The sequence below is a fragment of the Carassius auratus genome, unplaced genomic scaffold, assembly GCF_003368295.1.
Source record: "Carassius auratus strain Wakin unplaced genomic scaffold, ASM336829v1 scaf_tig00215414, whole genome shotgun sequence".
NCBI classification, from domain to species: domain Eukaryota; kingdom Metazoa; phylum Chordata; class Actinopteri; order Cypriniformes; family Cyprinidae; genus Carassius; species Carassius auratus.
This window is the reverse complement of record NW_020528078.1, coordinates 249,214-267,101: the sequence shown is the minus strand read 5'-3', so window position 1 is coordinate 267,101 and position 17,888 is coordinate 249,214. Positions and strand designations below refer to the sequence as shown.

The following is a 17,888-nucleotide window of genomic DNA, read 5'->3' as shown; positions in this document are numbered from 1 at the left end:
TTATTATTGTTGTAATTTAAAATGTTACTATATTTTAGAATTTGCTGTATTTTATTATTGGTTTTGTTCAGCACTTTTGTCAGTGTAATGCTGAATTTGTAAATGTGCTTTATGAATAAAATTTACTCAAATTTTTTTTATGCAATAGATTAAGACAATGAGATTATTTTTGCAATATATTAATGGTAGAAAATTAAACATAGTGCTTTCAACTACAAATCATGCAACATTCAGTTACATAGGGAAATTAAATAACACAGCTTTAAGTAACAAATTATTCTGAAATAGCATAATTTATGTAACACTGTATTCTTAATGTATCATTTCTGCATTATTATGTTTGTTTGTCCTTATCCCTATTTTAAGATTTGATGGTTGGCAAGTGAGCTTTTCTTGTAATATACTACTTTAACCAGCAGATGGTGGTCAACATTTGAAGGATTTCATTCAGTGTATTCAAAAAGCATTTATCACTTAGTTGTAAAAGTGTGGTTCATTGGAGCTGAAAGTTTATTTGAAATTATTCAGCATTTCTACTGTTTTATTTGGCGAATAAGATCTATATAATTGAATGCATTACTTAAATAAAATGAAAGCCAGAAAAACAGTGATGTGATTTTCTTAAAAACAAGAAATATGGTTTAATCTGTCAGCTTATTTGTTTTTATCTCCCCACAAGTTTTCTTTTTTAAAATATATAATAATAAAACCAAACCAAATAGCTATCACGTCATTCATTATTAGTAACTTTCTTAAATTATTTCACTGGACTATTTGCATCAAGCTTTTAAAGATTCAGAAACCTGGCAATAAATAGAGCTTTACATGCTTTACCTTTCTAACTTGTGCATAATTTAGAGGAATTTAAGTTTAAGTAATAAACATTCATCGACTAGAACCTTGTTGTATTTTTTTTTCTTTAATATTTTTAATATTGCGTTTGTTTTTTCCCAAAAGTGGATTAAAAAAAACAAAATGTAGTGGCGTCATTCAGGTTCCTGGGCACAACTATCTCTCAGGACCTGAAGTAGGACATTCACATTGACTACATTGTGAAAAAGCCCCAGCAGACGTTGTACTTCCTTCATCAGTTGAAAAAGTTAAACCTGCCACAGGCACAGATGACACAGTTTTACTGTGTTATTATTGAGTTGGTTCTGTGCTCTTCTGTAACTCTCTGGAATAATAAGTAAATAAATAAGTGTGTAAACAATTGTGTTATAAATGAAAATGGAATAGGATTAAGTAAGATGCAGGGATGTACTAGGATGGAGGGGTAACCTATAAATATAACGATATTGCACATTTTTATTGCATAGGTGGGGAACATTTAACTGTTCATGAGGTAGATTGCCTGTGGGGAGAAACTGTTCTTATGCCTGACTGTCCTGGTATTTGCGGCTCTGAAGCGCCATCCAGATGGCAAAAGTTTAAAGATGGGTTAACTTGGATGTGAGAGATCCAGAGTGATTTTCGGAGCCCTTTTCCTGACTCTGGATGTATACAGTTCTTGAAGGGGTGGGCAGGGGAGCACCAATAATCCTTTCAGCAGTCCGAACCATTCTCTGTAGTCTTCTGATGTCTGATTAGCTAGTTTAATATGAAATAGCAGAATGAAATCGCTCTTCTGATTCCCAGCACAAAGCCTGATCGAGGTGGTGACATGCAGACATTCAAACTTCTTTTTCAAATGTTTGCACATGGTCAGATATTGAATACACTGCAGAACCCCAGCATAGAAACACTTGGCTATGAATAAAAATAGGCTAAAATATAGCATTGTTCTCTTGAGTGGTGGGCTGAAAAGCATTCCCACTGAATCACAGTCAGAAATGTTGGAAAAGTGGTGCTAGGAAAGAACAGGGCTATAACATAGTTAGGCAATCACTCAGTGACATTTTGAAAGTACTAGGTACATTTATGTGCTTCACATAAGCTTTTCAGGTCAAACATGGAGTGCCAGAGAGTGGGTGACAATGTACTGAACACTTTTGTCAGCCTCAAGAGCTGACAGGAAATTGTAGGAATACTTCGATCCTCTTTGTGTTACTGGTTAATTGTGGCTGTCTAATGTTGTTGATCATTGTCTGCCAACAGAAAGATTCAGGAACTAAAATGAGATTAAGGGCCCTATTTTAATGATCTAAATGCAAAGTGTAAAGTACATGGCACAGGTGCACTCAGGGCGTGTCCAAATCCATGTTTGCTATTTTAACAACGGGAAAATGGTTGGGGCGCCCGGGCGCATGGTCTAAACTGGTTGTCCCGTAACAGGTGTCCCGTAACAGGTGTTTTTTGGGCGTAACATGCATCGCATGATTCAAACCAATCAGAGTCTCATCTTCCATTCCCTTTAAGAGCCATTTGCGCTCGTGCCAAGATGGATTTGCTATCTACATGGCGGAATTTGACAAGCGTAAAGACAGATAAAACGGAGCTGCTCGTGCTGTTCGTGTGCGTGCAAATAGATAGCCTAATTCTGTGATGGCTATCCATTATAACATGTAGACATATATATATATATATATATATATATATATATATATATATATATATATATATATATATATATATATATATATATATATATATATATATTCAGATGATTCTTCATGTTCCTAAAACTAGATTAAATTCAAAGGATTATAGGGCTTTCTGAGTTGCTGCTCCAAGATGGTACCCTCTTCCAATGCACATTAAACCTTCCCATCTGTGGATGCTTTTAAGTCTAGACAGAATTTGTATCTTTTTAGTATAGCTTTTAAAATTGATTACAGTGATCAGGATTAAATTAAATTTTTGTTTGTTTGACTGAATGTTATGATGTTGTAATGCCCTCTGGTTAACAGCAGTTGTTTCAAATGTTCTATACAAATAAAATTTGCATTGTATTGTATAGTAAATACAGTAATAAGACCAATTTGCACAAAAAGTAGGTGTGTTCACTTAATAAAAAAGGACTAGATGTGTGATTTTTTTTCCTTCTTTTTTGGTCTTTATCAGATAGGACAGTGCAGCACTGACAGGAAGCACCCCAGTTGGAGTCAAACCCAAGTCCCCACGAGCACAACAGCAATACACATTTCCCCAAATTTGCAGTACATTTTCATTGACATAGAACACTTTCAGTTTATATTTCCCTAAATGAAAAATAAATAAATAATAATAATTCAATCATAAATCAAACCCAGACCCTTCCTACCAACATAGCCTCATCGTCAGAAAATATCCCTCTTTCATTTCTCTCCCTTTTGTTTCTAGTGGCATTGAAAGGGCCTATTTTCAAATATATAATCTCTGAGGGTAATTTGCAGTGTGAATAAATGCAGCACATCCTGTTGATGCACTTTGATTATTATTAGCGCTTATTTGAGGCTCCTTTCATATTGGTGTAATTAGAAACTTGGGGGATGAAGTACCTCTGTGCTGTCTGCTCTAATTCCTTCCCTCCCACGGCCGTTTACATGGATGCTTTTGAAGGGTCCATTGAGACCCCAGGTCACAATAGTATCATGAACATGGCATCTTTGGTAGTGTGTGCTTTATGTGTGTGCTTGTGTAGCCTGGGGTATCGTGGAAAGAAATGGAGAATTGGAGTTAACATACTGATGTCATAAAGCTTCGGGTCTCGATAGCATTGTGATATGGATGCTGATGTGGTTGGTAATTGGTATTTCTCTCAGAGGAGTTTGATGCAGCAGGAGGTCAGCCGTCTTTAGTTTCAGAGAAAGTGGCCCTTAGATGACCCAGAGGCTAGATGAGCTATTGAGCATTCTGTACATGTGTGCTGGTAAGAAGGTGGCAATCTGCAGTGAACTATGCCAACATGTCCATTGCTTATGGATTGTTATTAGAATTCAAGTTGTGTGTTTTAAGATCTGTGTCCAAGTTTGTGCCTTGTATTTCTTTCTACGTTAAAATAAGTTTTCATATTCCAGATTTAGCATTCAATTTAACAGCTTTTAGTGGTAGTTTGGTGACATTAATTCAGACTAGTTTCCCCTCCCCACTCTCACTTTTTTTTACGTCTGTCCCTTGTACAGCTTCAAAAGTACTGTATTTTTGTTCCCATGTGTTGTTACTGACAATGCAATAATAAGTGATATCTCAGGAGAATAAGATGGAATTCTTGGAATCCTATTTTAACAGTCATCTTTAAATCATGGAGCCGAACTCCTCCTGTTGCCTCCAATCTCATATGTCAGTGGTCCTCAAATCTGGCTCGGGAGATCCACTTTCCTGAAACAGTTATGTTAATAAAGAGAGACATGCAAAATATGGGGGGCTCACGGACTGGAATTGGGAACTGCTGTTCTAACTGATTACAGCAATCTGTTTACATTATCCCATGCACTCTGTAGCTACTTGCATTCTAAAGCCTTGCTCCAGGTGAGGCTCAAACTCATAACCTCAACAGTGCTCTGCTGCCTTACAAGTACCAGGCACTGACTGATCGCGTCACAACCACATTAACGAACGCTATGCTCTTTAGTTAAACTTATCATTCAAATTGTTCCAATGGTTTTCTTCTAGCTGATCTAAGCAATCTGGTTTCCAACAGATCTTTTTTTATTATGCCATGCACTCTGTAGCTACTTAAATGCTGCTTGCTTTCTAAATCTTTGCTCCAGGTGAGGCTCGAACTCACAACCTCGGCATTGCTCTGCTACGTACTGTCTTATAAGTACCGCGCGCTAACCGATTGCGCCACTGGAGCTATTGAATTTTGAAAAAAAGTCCAAACACCACCGTCTTTAGTTAGACCTATCATTCAACTTGTTCCATGGTTTTTTTCTGATTACAGCAGTGATCCTCAAATCTGGCTCGGGAGATCCACTTTCCTGCAGAGTTTAGCTCCAACCCTAATCAAACAAAACTACCTGTGATTTTCTATTGATCCTGTTGACATTGATTAGCAAACACAGATGTGTTTGATTAGGGTTAGAGCTAAACACTGCAGGAAAATTGATCTGCAGCTGAATTTGAGGATCACTGGATTACAGCAATCTTGTTTACAACAGATCTTTTATATTATACAATGAACTTTGCGGCTACTGACGTGCTTCATGCTTGTCACTTGACACACCGCGGCCACGATAACATCGTATGACACATGGATCACACAAAGTTCATGCACGAAGCTCACTACTAACAAGCTGATTATCTGAAACAGTTATGTTAATAAAGAGAGACATGCAAAATATGGGGGGCTCACAGACTGGAATTGGGAACTGCTGTTCTAACTGATTACAGCAATCTGTTTACATTATCCCATGCACTCTGTAGCTACTTGCATTCTGAAGCCTTGCTCCAGGTGAGGCTCAAACTCATAACCTCAGCAGTGCTCTGCTGCCTTACAAGTACCAGGCACTGACTGATCGCGCCCCAACCACATTAACGAACGCTATGCTCTTTAGTTAGACTTATCATTCAAATTGTTCCAATGGTTTTCTTCTAGCTGATCTAAGCAATCTGGTTTCCAACAGATCTTTTTATTATCCCATGCACTCTGTAGCTACTTAAATGCTGCTTGCTTTCTAAAACTTTGCTCCAGGTGAGGCTCGAACTCACAACCTCGGCATTGCTCTGCTACGTACTGTCTTATAAGTACCGCGCGCTAACCGATTGCGCCACTGGAGCTATTGAATTTTGAAAAAAAGTCCAAACACCACCGTCTTTAGTTAGACCTATCATTCAACTTGTTCCATGTTTTTTTTCTGATTACAGCAGTGATCCTCAAATCTGGCTCGGGAGATCCACTTTCCTGCAGAGTTTAGCTCCAACCCTAATCAAACAAAACTACCTGTGATTTTCTATTGATCCTGTTGACATTGATTAGCAAACTCAGATGTGTTTGATTAGGGTTAGAGCTAAACACTGCAGGAAAGTTGATCTGCAGCTGAATTTGAGGATCACTGGATTACAGCAATCTTGTTTACAACAGATCTTTTATATTATCCAATGAACTTTGCGGCTACTGAAATGCTTCATGCTTGTCACTTGACACACCGCGGCCACGATAACATCGTATGACACATTGATCACACAAAGTTCATGCACGAAGCTCACTACTAACAAGCTGATTATCTGAAACAGTTGTGTTAATAAAGAGAGACATGCAAAATATGCTAAGATGGGGTGCTCGCGGACTGGAATTGGGAACTGCTGTTCTAACTGATTACAGCAATCTGTTTATATTATCCCATGCACTCTGTAGCTACTTAAATGCTGCTTGCTTTCTAAAACTTTGCTCCAGGTGAGGCTCGAACTCACAACCTCGGCATTGCTCTGCTACATACTGTCTTAGAAGTACCGCGCGCTAACCGATTGCGCCACTGGAGCTATTGAATTTTGAAAAAAAGTCCAAACACCACCGTCTTTAGTTAGACCTATCGTTCAACTTGTTCCATGTTTTTTTTCTGATTACAGCAGTGATCCTCAAATCTGGCTCGGGAGATCCACTTTCCTGCAGAGTTTAGCTCCAACTCTAATCAAACAAAACTACCTGTGATTTTCTATTGATCCTGTTGACATTGATTAGCAAACTCAGATGTGTTTGATTAGGGTTAGAGCTAAACACTGCAGGAAAGTTGATCTGCAGCTGAATTTGAGGATCACTGGATTACAGCAATCTTGTTTACAACAGATCTTTTATATTATCCAATGAACTTTGCGGCTACTGAAATGCTTCATGCTTGTCACTTGACACACCGCGGCCACGATAACATCGTATGACACATGGATCACACAAAGTTCATGCACGAAGCTCACTACTAACAAGCTGATTATCTGAAACAGTTATGTTAATAAAGAGAGACATGCAAAATATGGGGGGCTCACGGACTGGAATTGGGAACTGCTGTTCTAACTGATTACAGCAATCTGTTTACATTATCCCATGCACTCTGTAGCTACTTGCATTCTGAAGCCTTGCTCCAGGTGAGGCTCAAACTCATAACCTCAGCAGTGCTCTGCTGCCTTACAAGTACCAGGCACTGACTGATCGCGCCCCAACCACATTAACGAACGCTATGCTCTTTAGTTAGACTTATCATTCAAATTGTTCCAATGGTTTTCTTCTAGCTGATCTAAGCAATCTGGTTTCCAACAGATCTTTTTATTATCCCATGCACTCTGTAGCTACTTAAATGCTGCTTGCTTTCTAAAACTTTGCTCCAGGTGAGGCTCGAACTCACAACCTCGGCATTGCTCTGCTACGTACTGTCTTATAAGTACCGCGCGCTAACCGATTGGGCCACTGGAGCTGTTGAATTTTGAAAAAAAAGTCCAAACACCACCGTCTTTAGTTAGACCTATCATTCAACTTGTTACATGTTTTTTTTCTGATTACAGCAGTGATCCTCAAATCTGGCTCGGGAGATCCACTTTCCTGCAGAGTTTAGCTCCAACCCTAATCAAACAAAACTACCTGTGATTTTCTATTGATCCTGTTGACATTGATTAGCAAACTCAGATGTGTTTGATTAGGGTTAGAGCTAAACACTGCAGGAAAGTTGATCTGCAGCTGAATTTGAGGATCACTGGATTACAGCAATCTTGTTTACAACAGATCTTTTATATTATCCAATGAACTTTGCGGCTACTGAAATGCTTCATGCTTGTCACTTGACACACCGCGGCCACGATAACATCGTATGACACATGGATCACACAAAGTTCATGCACGAAGCTCACTACTAACAAGCTGATTATCTGAAACAGTTACGTTAATAAAGAGAGACATGCAAAATATGGGGGGCTCACGGACTGGAATTGGTAATCCTCTGTTCTATCTGATTACAGCAATCTGTTTATATTATCCCATGCACTCTGTGGCTACTTGCATTCTAAAGCCTTGATCCATGTGAGGCTCAAACTCACAAGCTCAGCATTGCTCTGCTATGTACTGTCTTATAAGTACCGTGCGCTAACCGATTGCGCCACTGGAGCTATTGAATCTAGAAAAAAATGTCCAAACACCTTCGTCTTTAGTTAGACCTATCATTCAACTTGTTCCATGGTTTTTTTCTGATTACAGCAGTGATCCTCAAATCTGGCTCGGGAGATCCACTTTCCTGCAGAGTTTAGCTCCAACCCTAATCAAACAAAACTACCTGTGATTTTCTATTGATCCTGTTGACATTGATTAGCAAACTCAGATGTGTTTGATTAGGGTTAGAGCTAAACACTGCAGGAAAATTGATCTGCAGCTGAATTTGAGGATCACTGGATTACAGCAACCTTGTTTACAACAGATCTTTTATATCCAATGAACTTTGCGGCTACTGAAATGCTTCATGCTTGTCACTTGACACACCGCGGCCACGATAACATCGTATGACACATGGATCACACAAAGTTCATGCACGAAGCTCACTACTAACAAGCTGATTATCTGAAACAGTTATGTTAATAAAGAGAGACATGATAAATGCGCAAAAATGGGGGGCTCGCGGACTGGAATTGGGAACTGCTGTTCTAACTGATTACAGCAATCTGTTTATATTATCCCATGCACTCTGTAGCTACTTAAATGCTGCTTGCTTTCTAAAACTTTGCTCCAGGTGAGGCTCGAACTCACAACCTCGACATTGCTCTGCTACGTACTGTCTTATAAGTACCGCGCGCTAACCGATTGCGCCACTGGAGCTATTGAATTTAGAAAAAAAGTCCAAACACCACCGTCTTTAGTTAGACCTATCATTCAACTTGTTCCATGTTTTTTTTCTGATTACAGCAGTGATCCTCAAATCTGGCTCGGGAGATCCACTTTCCTGCAGAGTTTAGCTCCAACCCTAATCAAACAAAACTACCTGTGATTTTCTATTGATCCTGTTGACATTGATTAGCAAACACAGATGTGTTTGATTAGGGTTAGAGCTAAACACTGCAGGAAAGTTGATCTGCAGCTGAATTTGAGGATCACTGGATTACAGCAATCTTGTTTACAACAGATCTTTTATATTATCCAATGAACTTTGCGGCTACTGAAATGCTTCATGCTTGTCACTTGACACGCCGCGGCCACGATAACATCGTATGACACATTGATCACACAAAGTTCATGCACGAAGCTCACTACTAACAAGCTGATTATCTGAAACAGTTGTGTTAATAAAGAGAGACATGCAAAATACGCTAAGATGGGGGGCTCGCGGACTGGAATTGGGAACTGCTGTTCTAACTGATTACAGCAATCTGTTTACATTATCCCATGCACTCTGTAGCTACTTGCATTCTAAAGCCTTGCTCCAGGTGAGGCTCAAACTCATAACCTCAACAGTGCTCTGCTGCCTTACAAGTACCAGGCACTGTCTGACCGCGCCACAACCACATTAACGAACGCTATGCTCTTTAGTTAGACTTATCATTCAAATTGTTCCAATGGTTTTCTTCTAGCTGATCTAAGCAATCTGGTTTCCAACAGATCTTTTTTATTATCCCATGCACTCTGTAGCTACTTAAATGCTGCTTGCTTTCTAAAACTTTGCTCCAGGTGAGGATCGAACTCACAACCTCGGCATTGCTCTGCTACGTACTGTCTTATAAGTACCGCGCGCTAACCGAGTGCGCCACTGGAGCTATTGAATTTTGAAAAAAAGTCCAAACACCACCGTCTTTAGTTAGACCTATCATTCAACTTGTTCCATGGTTTTTTTCTGATTACAGCAGTGATCCTCAAATCTGGCTCGGGAGATCCACTTTCCTGCAGAGTTTAGCTCCAACCCTAATCAAACAAAACTACCTGTGATTTTCTATTGATCCTGTTGACATTGATTAGCAAACTCAGATGTGTTTGATTAGGGTTAGAGCTAAACACTGCAGGAAAGTTGATCTGCAGCTGAATTTGAGGATCACTGTATTACAGCAATCTTGTTTACAACAGATCTTTTATATTATCCAATGAACTTTGCGGCTACTGAAATGCTTCATGCTTGTCACTTGACACACCGCGGCCACGATAACATCGTATGACACATTGATCACACAAAGTTCATGCACGAAGCTCACTACTAACAAGCTGATTATCTGAAACAGTTGTGTTAATAAAGAGAGACATGCAAAATACGCTAAGATGGGGGGCTCGCGGACTGGAATTGGGAACTGCTGTTCTAACTGATTACAGCAATCTGTTTACATTATCCCATGCACTCTGTAGCTACTTGCATTCTAAAGCCTTGCTCCAGGTGAGGCTCAAACTCATAACCTCAACAGTGCTCTGCTGCCTTACAAGTACCAGGCACTGACTGATCGCGCCACAACCACATTAACGAATACTATGCTCTTTAGTTAGACTTATCATTCAAATTGTTCCAATGGTTTTCTTCTAGCCGATCTAAGCAATCTGGTTTCCAACAGATCTTTTTTATTATCCCATGCACTCTCTAGCTACTTAAATGCTGCTTGCTTTCTAAAACTTTGCTCCAGGTGAGGATCGAACTCACAACCTCGGCATTGCTCTGCTACGTACTGTCTTATAAGTACCGCGCGCTAACCGATTGCGCCACTGGAGCTATTGAATTTTGAAAAAAAGTCCAAACACCACGGTCTTTAGTTAGACCTATCATTCAACTTGTTCCATGGTTTTTTTCTGATTACAGCAGTGATCCTCAAATCTGGCTCGGGAGATCCACTTTCCTTCAGAGTTTAGCTCCAACCCTAATCAAACAAAACTACCTGTGATTTTCTATTGATCCTGTTGACATTGATTAGCAAACTCAGATGTGTTTGATTAGGGTTAGAGCTAAACACTGCAGGAAAATTGATCTGCAGCTGAATTTGAGGATCACTGGATTACAGCAATCTTGTTTACAACAGATCTTTTATATTATCCAATGAACTTTGCGGCTACTGACATGCTTCATGCTTGTCACTTGACACACCGCGGCCACGATAACATCGTATGACACATGGATCACACAAAGTTCATGCACGAAGCTCACTACTAACAAGCTGATTATCTGAAACAGTTATGTTAATAAAGAGAGACATGCAAAATGCGCAAAAATGGGGGGCTCGCGGACTGGAATTGGGAACCTCTGTTCTAACTGATTACAGCAATCTGTTTATATTATCCCATGCACTCTGTAGCTACTTAAATGCTGCTTGCTTTCTAAAACTTTGCTCCAGGTGAGGCTCGAACTCACAACCTCGGCATTGCTCTGCTACGTACTGTCTTATAAGTACCGAGCGCTAACCGATTGCGCCACTGGAGCTATTGAATTTTGAAAAAAAGTCCAAACACCACCGTCTTTAGTTAGACCTATCATTCAACTTGTTCCATGTTTTTTTTCTGATTACAGCAGTGATCCTCAAATCTGGCTCGGGAGATCCACTTTCCTGCAGAGTTTAGCTCCAACCCTAATCAAACAAAACTACCTGTGATTTTCTATTGATCCTGTTGACATTGATTAGCAAACTCAGATGTGTTTGATTAGGGTTAGAGCTAAACACTGCAGGAAAGTTGATCTGCAGCTGAATTTGAGGATCACTGGATTACAGCAATCTTGTTTACAACAGATCTTTTATATTATCCAATGAACTTTGCGGCTACTGAAATGCTTCATGCTTGTCACTTGACACACCGCGGCCATGATAACATCGTATGACACATTGATCACACAAAGTTCATGCACGAAGCTCACTACTAACAAGCTGATTATCTGAAACAGTTGTGTTAATAAAGAGAAACATGCAAAATACGCTAAGATGGGGGGCTCGCGGACTGGAATTGGGAACTGCTGTTCTAACTGATTACAGCAATCTGTTTACATTATCCCATGCACTCTGTAGCTACTTGCATTCTAAAGCCTTGCTCCAGGTGAGGCTCAAACTCATAACCTCAACAGTGCTCTGCTGCCTTACAAGTACCAGGCACTGTCTGACCGCGCCACAACCACATTAACGAATACTATGCTCTTTAGTTAGACTTATCATTCAAATTGTTCCAATGGTTTTCTTCTAGCCGATCTAAGCAATCTGGTTTCCAACCAATCTTTTTTATTATCCCATGCACTCTGTAGCTACTTAAATGCTGCTTGCTTTCTAAAACTTTGCTCCAGGTGAGGCTCGAACTCACAACCTCGGCATTGCTCTGCTACGTACTGTCTTATAAGTACCGCCGCGCTAACCGATTGCGCCACTGGAGCTATTGAATTTTGAAAAAAAGTCCAAACAACACCGTCTTTAGTTAGACCTATCATTCAACTTGTTCCATGTTTTTTTTCTGATTACAGCAGTGATCCTCAAATCTGGCTCGGGAGATCCACTTTCCTGCAGAGTTTAGCTCCAACCCTAATCAAACAAAACTACCTGTGATTTTCTATTGATCCTGTTGACATTGATTAGCAAACTCAGATGTGTTTGATTAGGGTTAGAGCTAAACACTGCAGGAAAGTTGATCTGCAGCTGAATTTGAGGATCACTGGATTACAGCAATCTTGTTTACAACAGATCTTTTATATTATCCAATGAACTTTGCGGCTACTGAAATGCTTCATGCTTGTCACTTGACACACCGTGGCCATGATAACATCGTATGACACATTGATCACACAAAGTTCATGCACGAAGCTCACTACTAACAAGCTGATTATCTGAAACAGTTGTGTTAATAAAGAGAAACATGCAAAATACGCTAAGATGGGGGGCTCGCGGACTGGAATTGGGAACTGCTGTTCTAACTGATTACAGCAATCTGTTTACATTATCCCATGCACTCTGTAGCTACTTGCATTCTAAAGCCTTGCTCCAGGTGAGGCTCAAACTCATAACCTCAACAGTGCTCTGCTGCCTTACAAGTACCAGGCACTGTCTGACCGCGCCACAACCACATTAACGAACGCTATGCTCTTTAGTTAGACTTATCATTCAAATTGTTCCAATGGTTTTCTTCTAGCTGATCTAAGCAATCTGGTTTCCAACAGATCTTTTTTATTATCCCATGCACTCTGTAGCTACTTAAATGCTGCTTGCTTTCTAAAACTTTGCTCCAGGTGAGGATCGAACTCACAACCTCGGCATTGCTCTGCTACGTACTGTCTTATAAGTACCGCGCGCTAACCGATTGCGCCACTGGAGCTATTGAATTTTGAAAAAAAGTCCAAACACCACCGTCTTTAGTTAGACCTATCATTCAACTTGTTCCATGGTTTTTTTCTGATTACAGCAGTGATCCTCAAATCTGGCTCGGGAGATCCACTTTCCTGCAGAGTTTAGCTCCAACCCTAATCAAACAAAACTACCTGTGATTTTCTATTGATCCTGTTGACATTGATTAGCAAACTCAGATGTGTTTGATTAGGGTTAGAGATAAACACTGCAGGAAAGTTGATCTGCAGCTGAATTTGAGGATCACTGGATTACAGCAATCTTGTTTACAACAGATCTTTTATATTATCCAATGAACTTTGCGGCTACTGAAATGCTTCATGCTTGTCACTTGACACACCGCGGCCACGATAACATCGTATGACACATGGATCACACAAAGTTCATGCACGAAGCTCACTACTAACAAGCTGATTATCTGAAACAGTTATGTTAATAAAGAGAGACATGCAAAATATGGGGGGCTCACGGACTGGAATTGGGAACTGCTGTTCTAACTGATTACAGCAATCTGTTTACATTATCCCATGCACTCTGTAGCTACTTGCATTCTGAAGCCTTGCTCCAGGTGAGGCTCAAACTCATAACCTCAGCAGTGCTCTGCTGCCTTACAAGTACCAGACACTGACTGATCGCGCCCCAACCACATTAACGAACGCTATGCTCTTTAGTTAGACTTATCATTCAAATTGTTCCAATGGTTTTCTTCTAGCTGATCTAAGCAATCTGGTTTCCAACAGATCTTTTTATTATCCCATGCACTCTGTAGCTACTTAAATGCTGCTTGCTTTCTAAAACTTTGCTCCAGGTGAGGCTCGAACTCACAACCTCGGCATTGCTCTGCTACGTACTGTCTTATAAGTACCGCGCACTAACCGATTGCGCCACTGGAGCTATTGAATTTTGAAAAAAAGTCCAAACACCACCGTCTTTAGTTAGACTTATCATTCAACTTGTTCCATGTTTTTTTTCTGATTACAGCAGTGATCCTCAAATCTGGCTCGGGAGATCCACTTTCCTGCAGAGTTTAGCTCCAACCCTAATCAAACAAAACTACCTGTGATTTTCTATTGATCCTGTTGACATTGATTAGCAAACTCAGATGTGTTTGATTAGGGTTAGAGCTAAACACTGCAGGAAAATTGATCTGCAGCTGAATTTGAGGATCACTGGATTACAGCAATCTTGTTTACAACAGATCTTTTATATTATCCAATGAACTTTGCGGCTACTGACATGCTTCATGCTTGTCACTTGACACACCGCGGCCACGATAACATCGTATGACACATTGATCACACAAAGTTCATGCACGAAGCTCACTACTAACAAGCTGATTATCTGAAACAGTTATGTTAATAAAGAGAGACATGCAAAATGCGCAAAAATGGGGGGCTCGCGGACTGGAATTGGGAACCTCTGTTCTAACTGATTACAGCAATCTGTTTATATTATCCCATGCACTCTGTAGCTACTTAAATGCTGCTTGCTTTCTAAAACTTTGCTCCAGGTGAGGCTCAATCTCACAACCTCGGCATTGCTCTGCTACGTACTGTCTTATAAGTACCCGCGCGCTAACCGATTGCGCCACTGGAGCTATTGAATTTTGAAAAAAAGTCCAAACACCACCGTCTTTAGTTAGACCTATCATTCAACTTGTTCCATGTTTTTTTTCTGATTACAGCAGTGATCCTCAAATCTGGCTCGGGAGATCCACTTTCCTGCAGAGTTTAGCTCCAACCCTAATCAAACAAAACTACCTGTGATTTTCTATTGATCCTGTTGACATTGATTAGCAAACTCAGATGTGTTTGATTAGGGTTAGAGCTAAACACTGCAGGAAAGTTGATCTGCAGCTGAATTTGAGGATCACTGGATTACAGCAATCTTGTTTACAACAGATCTTTTATATTATCCAATGAACTTTGCGGCTACTGAAATGCTTCATGCTTGTCACTTGACACACCGCGGCCACGATAACATCGTATGACACATTGATCACACAAAGTTCATGCACGAAGCTCACTACTAACAAGCTGATTATCTGAAACAGTTGTGTTAATAAAGAGAAACATGCAAAATATGCTAAGATGGGGGGCTCGCGGACTGGAATTGGGAACTGCTGTTCTAACTGATTACAGCAATCTGTTTACATTATCCCATGCACTCTGTAGCTACTTGCATTCTAAAGCCTTGCTCCAGGTGAGGCTCAAACTCATAACCTCAACAGTGCTCTGCTGCCTTACAAGTACCAGGCACTGTCTGACCGCGCCACAACCACATTAACGAACGCTATGCTCTTTAGTTAGACTTATCATTCAAATTGTTCCAATGGTTTTCTTCTAGCTGATCTAAGCAATCTGGTTTCCAACAGATCTTTTTTATTATCCCATGCACTCTGTAGCTACTTAAATGCTGCTTGCTTTCTAAAACTTTGCTCCAGGTGAGGATCGAACTCACAACCTCGGCATTGCTCTGCTACGTACTGTCTTATAAGTACCGCGCGCTAACCGATTGCGCCACTGGAGCTATTGAATTTTGAAAAAAAGTCCAAACACCACCGTCTTTAGTTAGACCTATCATTCAACTTGTTCCATGGTTTTTTTCTGATTACAGCAGTGATCCTCAAATCTGGCTCGGGAGATCCACTTTCCTGCAGAGTTTAGCTCCAACCCTAATCAAACAAAACTACCTGTGATTTTCTATTGATCCTGTTGACATTGATTAGCAAACTCAGATGTGTTTGATTAGGGTTAGAGATAAACACTGCAGGAAAGTTGATCTGCAGCTGAATTTGAGGATCACTGGATTACAGCAATCTTGTTTACAACAGATCTTTTATATTATCCAATGAACTTTGCGGCTACTGAAATGCTTCATGCTTGTCACTTGACACACCGCGGCCACGATAACATCGTATGACACATGGATCACACAAAGTTCATGCACGAAGCTCACTACTAACAAGCTGATTATCTGAAACAGTTATGTTAATAAAGAGAGACATGCAAAATATGGGGGGCTCACGGACTGGAATTGGGAACTGCTGTTCTAACTGATTACAGCAATCTGTTTACATTATCCCATGCACTCTGTAGCTACTTGCATTCTGAAGCCTTGCTCCAGGTGAGGCTCAAACTCATAACCTCAGCAGTGCTCTGCTGCCTTACAAGTACCAGACACTGACTGATCGCGCCCCAACCACATTAACGAACGCTATGCTCTTTAGTTAGACTTATCATTCAAATTGTTCCAATGGTTTTCTTCTAGCTGATCTAAGCAATCTGGTTTCCAACAGATCTTTTTATTATCCCATGCACTCTGTAGCTACTTAAATGCTGCTTGCTTTCTAAAACTTTGCTCCAGGTGAGGCTCGAACTCACAACCTCGGCATTGCTCTGCTACGTACTGTCTTATAAGTACCGCGCACTAACCGATTGCGCCACTGGAGCTATTGAATTTTGAAAAAAAGTCCAAACACCACCGTCTTTAGTTAGACCTATCATTCAACTTGTTCCATGTTTTTTTTCTGATTACAGCAGTGATCCTCAAATCTGGCTCGGGAGATCCACTTTCCTGCAGAGTTTAGCTCCAACCCTAATCAAACAAAACTACCTGTGATTTTCTATTGATCCTGTTGACATTGATTAGCAAACTCAGATGTGTTTGATTAGGGTTAGAGCTAAACACTGCAGGAAAGTTGATCTGCAGCTGAATTTGAGGATCACTGGATTACAGCAATCTTGTTTACAACAGATCTTTTATATTATCCAATGAACTTTGCGGCTACTGAAATGCTTCATGCTTGTCACTTGACACACCGCGGCCACGATAACATCGTATGACACATGGATCACACAAAGTTCATGCACGAAGCTCACTACTAACAAGCTGATTATCTGAAACAGTTATGTTAATAAAGAGAGACATGCAAAATATGGGGGGCTCACGGACTGGAATTGGGAACTGCTGTTCTAACTGATTACAGCAATCTGTTTACATTATCCCATGCACTCTGTAGCTACTTGCATTCTGAAGCCTTGCTCCAGGTGAGGCTCAAACTCATAACCTCAGCAGTGCTCTGCTGCCTTACAAGTACCAGGCACTGACTGATCGCGCCCCAACCACATTAACGAACGCTATGCTCTTTAGTTAGACTTATCATTCAAATTGTTCCAATGGTTTTCTTCTAGCTGATCTAAGCAATCTGGTTTCCAACAGATCTTTTTATTATCCCATGCACTCTGTAGCTACTTAAATGCTGCTTGCTTTCTAAAACTTTGCTCCAGGTGAGCCTCGAACTCACAACCTCGGCATTGCTCTGCTACGTACTGTCTTATAAGTACCACGCGCTAACCGATTGCGCCACTGGAGCTATTGAATTTTGAAAAAAAGTCCAAACACCACCGTCTTTAGTTAGACCTATCATTCAACTTGTTCCATGGTTTTTTTCTGATTACAGCAGTGATCCTCAAATCTGGCTCGGGAGATCCACTTTCCTGCAGAGTTTAGCTCCAACCCTAATCAAACAAAACTACCTGTGATTTTCTATTGATCCTGTTGACATTGATTAGCAAACTCAGATGTGTTTGATTAGGGTTAGAGCTAAACACTCCAGGAAAATTGATCTGCAGCTGAATTTGAGGATCACTGGATTACAGCAATCTTGTTTACAACAGATCTTTTATATTATCCAATGAACTTTGCGGCTACTGAAATGCTTCATGCTTGTCACTTGACACACCACGGCCACGATAACATCATATGACACATTGATC

At 40.3% G+C, this 17,888-nt stretch overlaps 14 non-coding genes across 14 annotated transcripts; all 14 read right to left on the bottom strand.

The window, feature by feature from the left end:
* Positions 1-4,623: 4,623 nt before the first annotated feature.
* Positions 4,624-4,717, bottom strand: trnai-uau (transfer RNA isoleucine (anticodon UAU)). The gene is made up of 2 exons: positions 4,680-4,717; positions 4,624-4,659 (listed from the first exon to the last, which is right to left on the bottom strand). It is a non-coding gene; the product is annotated as a tRNA-Ile (tRNA).
* An 829-nt stretch (positions 4,718-5,546) lies between these two features.
* On the bottom strand, positions 5,547-5,640 carry trnai-uau (transfer RNA isoleucine (anticodon UAU)). Its single transcript has 2 exons — positions 5,603-5,640; positions 5,547-5,582 (listed from the first exon to the last, which is right to left on the bottom strand). It is a non-coding gene; the product is annotated as a tRNA-Ile (tRNA).
* A 608-nt stretch (positions 5,641-6,248) lies between these two features.
* On the bottom strand, positions 6,249-6,342 carry trnar-ucu (transfer RNA arginine (anticodon UCU)). Its single transcript has 2 exons — positions 6,305-6,342; positions 6,249-6,284 (listed from the first exon to the last, which is right to left on the bottom strand). It is a non-coding gene; the product is annotated as a tRNA-Arg (tRNA).
* An 829-nt stretch (positions 6,343-7,171) lies between these two features.
* trnai-uau (transfer RNA isoleucine (anticodon UAU)) lies at positions 7,172-7,265 on the bottom strand. The gene is made up of 2 exons: positions 7,228-7,265; positions 7,172-7,207 (listed from the first exon to the last, which is right to left on the bottom strand). It is a non-coding gene; the product is annotated as a tRNA-Ile (tRNA).
* A 1,291-nt stretch (positions 7,266-8,556) lies between these two features.
* On the bottom strand, positions 8,557-8,650 carry trnai-uau (transfer RNA isoleucine (anticodon UAU)). The gene is made up of 2 exons: positions 8,613-8,650; positions 8,557-8,592 (listed from the first exon to the last, which is right to left on the bottom strand). It is a non-coding gene; the product is annotated as a tRNA-Ile (tRNA).
* An 838-nt stretch (positions 8,651-9,488) lies between these two features.
* trnai-uau (transfer RNA isoleucine (anticodon UAU)) lies at positions 9,489-9,582 on the bottom strand. The gene is made up of 2 exons: positions 9,545-9,582; positions 9,489-9,524 (listed from the first exon to the last, which is right to left on the bottom strand). It is a non-coding gene; the product is annotated as a tRNA-Ile (tRNA).
* Positions 9,583-10,420: 838 nt separating this feature from the next.
* On the bottom strand, positions 10,421-10,514 carry trnai-uau (transfer RNA isoleucine (anticodon UAU)). Its single transcript has 2 exons — positions 10,477-10,514; positions 10,421-10,456 (listed from the first exon to the last, which is right to left on the bottom strand). It is a non-coding gene; the product is annotated as a tRNA-Ile (tRNA).
* Positions 10,515-11,122: 608 nt separating this feature from the next.
* Positions 11,123-11,216, bottom strand: trnai-uau (transfer RNA isoleucine (anticodon UAU)). Its single transcript has 2 exons — positions 11,179-11,216; positions 11,123-11,158 (listed from the first exon to the last, which is right to left on the bottom strand). It is a non-coding gene; the product is annotated as a tRNA-Ile (tRNA).
* Positions 11,217-12,054: 838 nt separating this feature from the next.
* Positions 12,055-12,149, bottom strand: trnai-uau (transfer RNA isoleucine (anticodon UAU)). Its single transcript has 2 exons — positions 12,111-12,149; positions 12,055-12,090 (listed from the first exon to the last, which is right to left on the bottom strand). It is a non-coding gene; the product is annotated as a tRNA-Ile (tRNA).
* An 838-nt stretch (positions 12,150-12,987) lies between these two features.
* On the bottom strand, positions 12,988-13,081 carry trnai-uau (transfer RNA isoleucine (anticodon UAU)). The gene is made up of 2 exons: positions 13,044-13,081; positions 12,988-13,023 (listed from the first exon to the last, which is right to left on the bottom strand). It is a non-coding gene; the product is annotated as a tRNA-Ile (tRNA).
* An 829-nt stretch (positions 13,082-13,910) lies between these two features.
* trnai-uau (transfer RNA isoleucine (anticodon UAU)) lies at positions 13,911-14,004 on the bottom strand. Its single transcript has 2 exons — positions 13,967-14,004; positions 13,911-13,946 (listed from the first exon to the last, which is right to left on the bottom strand). It is a non-coding gene; the product is annotated as a tRNA-Ile (tRNA).
* Positions 14,005-15,545: 1,541 nt separating this feature from the next.
* Positions 15,546-15,639, bottom strand: trnai-uau (transfer RNA isoleucine (anticodon UAU)). The gene is made up of 2 exons: positions 15,602-15,639; positions 15,546-15,581 (listed from the first exon to the last, which is right to left on the bottom strand). It is a non-coding gene; the product is annotated as a tRNA-Ile (tRNA).
* Positions 15,640-16,468: 829 nt separating this feature from the next.
* Positions 16,469-16,562, bottom strand: trnai-uau (transfer RNA isoleucine (anticodon UAU)). Its single transcript has 2 exons — positions 16,525-16,562; positions 16,469-16,504 (listed from the first exon to the last, which is right to left on the bottom strand). It is a non-coding gene; the product is annotated as a tRNA-Ile (tRNA).
* Positions 16,563-17,391: 829 nt separating this feature from the next.
* Positions 17,392-17,485, bottom strand: trnai-uau (transfer RNA isoleucine (anticodon UAU)). The gene is made up of 2 exons: positions 17,448-17,485; positions 17,392-17,427 (listed from the first exon to the last, which is right to left on the bottom strand). It is a non-coding gene; the product is annotated as a tRNA-Ile (tRNA).
* Positions 17,486-17,888: the final 403 nt, after the last annotated feature.